This window comes from Megalobrama amblycephala, linkage group LG19 (assembly GCF_018812025.1).
Source record: "Megalobrama amblycephala isolate DHTTF-2021 linkage group LG19, ASM1881202v1, whole genome shotgun sequence".
In the NCBI taxonomy this organism is placed as follows: Eukaryota; Metazoa; Chordata; class Actinopteri; order Cypriniformes; family Xenocyprididae; genus Megalobrama; species Megalobrama amblycephala.
This window is the reverse complement of record NC_063062.1, coordinates 2,175,880-2,183,231: the sequence shown is the minus strand read 5'-3', so window position 1 is coordinate 2,183,231 and position 7,352 is coordinate 2,175,880.

Here is a 7,352-nt window from a genome sequence, read left to right as displayed (position 1 = left end):
ACTTTTTGGCATATTTTTAACATCTCATAAATATGACTTAGTATGTCATAATTGACTTTTCATCAATTTTTTTGTGAAATCTCATAAATATGTCTTTTTATGTCGTAATTATGATTTACAAAAGCATGATTTGTGGCTGAAATGGGCTTCCAGCAAAATAAGTGTTATCTCAGCGATTTCATGTCTCACGATACACTTTCTGTCTACTCTTAATAAAATAAATTACACTCTAATCAATATTTAATCATCATATATGTATTGATTTGACAAGTTGCTCAGTCTTCAGTGTTTATGTACTGTACATGTTGTTTCTTGTGGATGTATTTTATCTAGATCGATGGAGTCAGTTGTAGCATCTCGAGGGATTGAGTGAAACATGATTCCCGTGAGGTGAACGAGAGAAATGTGCTGGACGACTGCCACACACACACACACACACACACACACACACACACACACACCCTTCTCTTGACCCAAACATAGTTAGAGTAAGGTGAGCACTTCTGCCAAGTCACGCAAAGTTGGTTTTAGCGTATAATTTGTAACATGTTCTGAATGTAAACAGACTCTCACTGAGGGCCGTTTGTGAGCGACGGCGACTGACGGGCCGGGCCTCACACTAAAAGAGACATGATTCATTTATCAGATAAAAGGTTTGATTCGAATCCATCTGGACTTTACAATCAGTGCGTTTCATCACCGTCTGTGAATGAATCTTAGAATCACTTGTCATTTAATGAAGTTTGTCCTGTATCTCTATGATAAAAGCTCAGCTTAAACGCGTCTCACATTCATCTGGCATTTGTTCGTTTGTTTGTTGGTCATGTGGTCGAAAGCCTTCAGCACAGCATGAGTTCAGCATGTTTGAGTCCAAATAAAATCAAAACCGTGGGCGATTCTGGCAGTGGAACCTGTGGACACGTCGATTGAGTTTTATCAAAGCTTTGAATCTAAATGAGACCTGATCAAGTCTAAAACAACACAGAGATTGATCACATATGGGCGAATCCCTCGAGACCATGACCGCCTCACAATTCAACATCGAAAGAAAAAACACACTTTATTTTGCCTGAAAAAAATGAAACCTATTTTTAGGATAATTGCATTGTGACATTATTTTCATAACAACTAAATGCAGAATTCAACCCATAAATTCTCATTAATGTAATGCATAATAAAGACATCATGAAATACATTAATGCAAAAAAAAGAAAAATGGTCCTTGTTTTAGGGTAAAATGTGACTTAGACCAGTGTTATTTTAGTATTATTGATATACTATTATAGTTTTTATTAATATTTTGAATGTTTTTATTTTTATATTTTCTGTTTTAATTTTAGTTAAAGTTTTGGTAACTGTGTTGTGCGTTTTTGTCATTTTTAACAGTACGTTTAAATAGTTTTTTTATTTTTAAAAATCTTTAATTTAAAGTTTATTTTATTTCAAGTGCAAGTTTTAGTTAGTAATGTTTTCTTGAGATTTACAGACACTGAACCAAAAGAGTTCTGATTTGCATTAATTGAATAATTCCAGCAACATGTGGCCAGTTTCACCTGCAGACAGTTGCACACAGCAGGAATCAGTCAAGACGCAGGGATGAGTACATGTGACCTCTCATGAACCAATCACCAGATGGCAAAGACAGGAAGTCCACACGCACCTGAGCAGCTCGCTGTCCTTACAGAGACAGAAGAAAGAGTGTGAGAGACGTGACTGACACGCTGTCAGATAATAACTGTATCAGATAATAACACAGAATCCAGTCGTTAAAGGGATTGTTCACCCAAAAATGAAAATAATGTCATTAATTACTCACCTTCATGTCGTTCCACACCCATAAGACCTTCGTGTTGAACCGCTGATTCGACACGCTGATTCATAACGCTCCGAAGCTTCCTGAAGCAGTGTTTTGAAATCGGCCATCACTATATAAGTCGTTATTTTGTTTTTTAAATATTCTCGTGGCTTTATAATATTAATATTGAACCACTGTACTCACATGAACTGATTTAAATATGTTTTTAGTACATTAATGGATCTTGAGAGAGGAAATGTCATTGCTCAGGCCTCACTGAGCCATCGGATTTCATCAAAAATATCTTAATTTGTGTTCTGAAGATGAATGAAGGTCTTACGGGTGTGAAACGGCATGAGGGAGAGTAATTAATGACATTATTTTCATTTCTGGGTGAACTAACCCTTTAATAAAATGTCACTTCACCAGCATTTCACCATGTAATTTGAGAAAAACTATCAGCAAATATATATAAATATATCTGTTAAAGAAATCATGATTACTATTTATAATAATAATAATAATAATAATAATAAATTAAACTGTACAGCATTTTATTTCACACAAAAAAAAAATGCAATCTTTTGTTATGGAATTATGTTTTCATTTAATTACATTTTAAAAGATTGATTACATTTTATATGAATTCATTTGATTATACATGCATTAGAAATGACAATGAACATTTTATAAACCCCTTAAAACCAGCTAAATTAAAATGAAAAAGAATTTGGATAAAAATAAAAGGGATTTCATAAGCGGTTTCTCCTCCAGAGGGCGCCTGCGGCACTTTCTGGACACGTCTGTACAGGTTTGCATGTTTAAATAGTTACCAAGGACTAGTATCTGAGGTCATCTCTAGAAAACGCTTAAATAAAACATCTCATCATGACTGTGATTGGTCCAGCCCTGCCTGCGCTCAGAAAAGTAACACGTACCACGTGACAACATCACTTCAGCAGCGGTCTGGATGCCAGTGGCTTGCATTAAAAAGCTTTAAAGTCACCATGAAACCAACATTGACAATATTTGTTTTGTGTTTTAATTCAATATTGCAGTGTTTATTTCTAAATGATTTATCGGTTATTGTTCCTGGTAATCTTGAATCATAACTTAGCAAACCACAACCATCCAATCAATTCCCCACAGACAAAATCAAGCCCCGCCCTACATTTGTTCTTGTTTGAAAAGCGATTCACTCGGCACAATAAACAATACGTCATCCTGACTATAACAGAGCATTGTTAATCATTTAAGAATACCAATAAAATCTGCTCTTTCTCGTCAGAAAAGTTCAGCTTCATCATACCTGAGCGAACAGAAGAATCACGGCTGAGATGATCAAAACCGCTGTAACTGATCAACAGATCAGACAGAGAAACATTAATATCAGACGTTCAGAGATGTTATAAAACAATATTTTTTTGTGTGTGTCACTGCAATAAACCTACAACAGTCTGATGAAGTGAAGCGCTGGCAGATCTTCAGAGCAGTTTCATGCCTTTTTAATCATTCTCTCTAATATTATTTAGCTCTGTATCTGTGATAGAGTGCCTGTCCGCTGAGTCAAGAGGATCTATTATCATTCGTCTCGGATCACATCAGTGTGTTATTGTCTTCATCTGAATCTGCTGTGACCAGCCAAACAGCTTCATTCATCCTCACCACAAACAGATGGTGACAAATTAAAAGTATTAAAGGCGATTGGTACGTTTACTCTCTGCCAAATGATCAGCGCAGACCATGTGAAGTCCAGATGCATTAAACAGACGTGCCCAGACAGGCGGCTGGAGCTCCGGATTCTTGGGAAAAGACGGAGTTCTGAAGATTCACTTTAATCTGAAGCATCTGCAGGTCTTTTTGCATGGATTCAATGGTGTCATTGGGAAAAGGGACTCTGGCTTTGAGGTCTTCATATATTTCTCCAGAGTGACGGTAGAGAAGAGAGGAAGACTCGTCCAGATTCTCCTCACACGTCACTGGCCAATCAACCTGAAACAAATGGTGTATTAAGGCAATAAGCTCCGCATCGGGCATTACAACTGTTCTAAATTCACTGTAAACCACAGTGCCACCTACTGGTGGTTGTAGTAAATCACACAAAGCAGGAGAATTCAAACAAACACTTTGTTATTAATTCACAAAGATACACACAGGAGATTGCAGAAGAAAACGAACTAAATAAAGACAATCCCGGACAATGAACTGAGGCTTAAATACAGACAGTGTAATCAACAGAAAACAGAACAGGTGCGAATATTTATTAACAACCAAGGAAACTAACAATGTATAGGAACTCAGGGGCTATTTACATGACACAGTTTTCAACAAGAAATGGAAAACGTTTCATGCGTAAAATGCAAAAAACGCAAATGGGAAAACGGTGTTTAGTCTATCCACCTTATTTTTCAACGCGATGGTAAGGTGTTTTCTGTGAATGTGTGAGACTTCAGATGTATTAGCTACTATAGGGAAATAACGATACGAATATCGAAGTGCAGTAAACTGAAAAAATAAGGTGGATAGGCATGCGCGTGTGGTGCGAATGCTCTGTAAAAGAATCCGTATGCACCTTTTTTTACAAAGTGACATCGCCAACTACTTGTCTGGCATGCATAATACAGCGTTTTTAGTCATTTTCGCGGATCCGTTTAAACGGTGTTTTGATAACGTTGTTACCTTGAGGCAAAACGAGCACAAGAAAAACTGTGAAAATGAAACCGAAACGCGGCTTTACAGGGCATATTGCTTTTATAAAATCGTTAGTCCGTTCATTAGAACTATAACAATAAAGATATAATTCTAAAAACCGTATTAAATATAAAATACGGAGCCCTGCACATGACATGCAAGAAAAAAAATTAATGATTTATAAATCAAGGGAACAAAATAGTAAATTGTGCGCAAGATTTACTACTTCGTTCCCTCGATTTACTAAATTGTGCGCACAATTTACAATTTCGTTCCCTCGATTTATAAATCATGTGCATCATTTATAAATCGAGGGAACGAAATAGTAATTCGTGCACACGATTTAGCCTACTATTTTTTTCTTGCATGTCATGTCCGGGGCTCCGTAATAAAAAAATAGCACCACAAATATAACGATAACAGCACAGAGAAACGGTATTATTGGAATCACTTTCAGAACAAATTTTTCCAGCTGATGAATGATAAAAAGATTGACAGCCAATCAGAATCCATCCTGCTTATTTAAAGCGGCAGACGATAAAACTGCAGCGCGCTTAAAATAAACAGAACAATATTGTGCGTTAGTGTAAACGTTAATGTAGATATCGTTATAGGTGTGAACAGGGCTTAATTTACAATGGCTTCGAACGCAGCTTAACCAATCAGAAACAAGGACCGGTGTTGTGGCGAATTTTGACCCCCTGACAAATTATTACCCCCCCCCCCGTTGAAGTCGCTACCGAATTGCCTAATCTTAACCCCACCCCTAATCCTAACTCCTCCCCCACAACTACTCCTAAACCTACCAATACTAGGGGGGTACTAATCTGGCAGGGGGTCGAAATTCGGCACAACACCGGAACTATCCGATTTATAATACCCTGTAAAGCACTGTACATTTATGGGATGTCTTAAATAAGATTAAAAAAACAACAAAACAATTGAGTGGATCACAAAAACTCACGATAATGTCACATTTCATTTTAAATAATTTAATTCTACATAACAAAATAAGGCATATTTTTAGGACCAGATGTGATTATTAATATGTTTTGCACTGTGATTTTATTTCATGACAATGCATCATACAACAATATAAAACTAGCATTAATTATATGCAACAAATACTAACATGATGTATAAATACTTTATTTTATATCGTCATTAGGGCTGGGTAAAAAATATTGACTTCTCGATTTTAATCGATTTTCAGTTTTACGGACCGATATCGATTCTTAAATCCCAAGAATCGATTAGTCTAGTCTGTTTTCAGTTGATGAATGAGCAGAATATGTAGCGCCGCCCATCCAATAAATCACAATAATCTTTGTGCTTTGTTACTTTTGATATGAAGCAAAGTCTCCATCGTCCATCTTATTATGAGATTCAAAAAATAAATACCGTTTAATGTGGCGTGACAGATCGCTTTAGATCCTCAGTTAAAGAGAAGCATGTGATCATCCTCTCCTCCGCTTTAATACCAGTTACAGCGAAATAAACATGAACATCTGAAGGTATGTAAAAATATACAGTACAACTTACTGAAATCCGTATCATGTCTTGTGTAATTGCTCAATCAGTGTTTCAACCTCGGAAAGACTCAATAAAACAGCTTGTAAACAATGTCACGTGACGTCACATTTACCTCAGAAAAACATATTCAGTGACCATAAACTCATTAGTCAGCTAGAAAAGTGAACTCTAGAAAGCAACATTCTGATAAATATAGCGTTACATATTCATTATAATTTTTAATCTTCTCAAATATTTAATGCATGTTTGAATAAATCAGTTATGACAGCCGTGATTTAAATGTTTATATTTCAAAAAAATTAATTGGAATAGAAATATGATTATAATTCTAAACTTTATTTATAATAAAAACATAATTGAGTGTAATTTAAGTGTTTGTATATAAATAAGTTAATTAATTAATTAACTTATTTATATACAAACACTTAAATTACACTCAATTATGTTTTTATTATAAATAAAAACATAAGTGTTTGTATATAAATAAGTTAGTGTTTGTATATAAATAAGTTAATTAATTAATTACCTTTAATATTATTATAGAAGTACCAGCTGACTTTAGTTTACAGCATTAATTGAGAGATTTTTTCTTCCTCAAGAAAATGTGCCATGTACTGTAACTTAAATACTACATCCAAAATAATCGATATCGAATCGAATTGAAATTGTAATCGAATCGAATCGGAAGCATAATCAAATCGAATCGTGAAAATTGTCTCAATACCCAGCCCTTGATTCATGAGAATTTGAAGGGAAAATGTGCTGGATTGTCATAATATCCCAATGCAAAAGTTTTCCATCGCTCCATGAGTATTTTAAATGAATATAAATATAATAATTTATATTTTTGACCCGTCAGTTTTCTTTAAAAAAAGTTTTAAAGGCTTAAATGTGAAGCTTATCATTTTATAAAACTTTTTGTTTGTCAAAACATGTATTACTGTTGTTTAAATCGTCGTTTTTACCGTCATTTTATTATGGTATGTACCTGAGGTATTCCTCGCCACAGAAGTTTTGGCGGGATTTCCTGAGACTCATCCAATAATGACATTTAACGTTACATACATTAATAATTATAGTTAACTAAGCTGCTTTATTCTGTTTAATTGTCATTTTAACTCACCAGTCGTTGAGATTTAATAAATTCGTCGAAGGAGCAAATCTTATTTGTCTGTTTCTCCATCTCAAACAACAATCCGCGTCTGTTGCTAGGTAACCCACCACTCTTCCTGCTTCCTCGAGCTCGTGAGTGCTTCCGGCGCGCATTGCACACGTGGTATTGTTGTCATCACTTTCAGTCTATGGTGTGTGTGTGTGTGTGTGTGTGTGGACG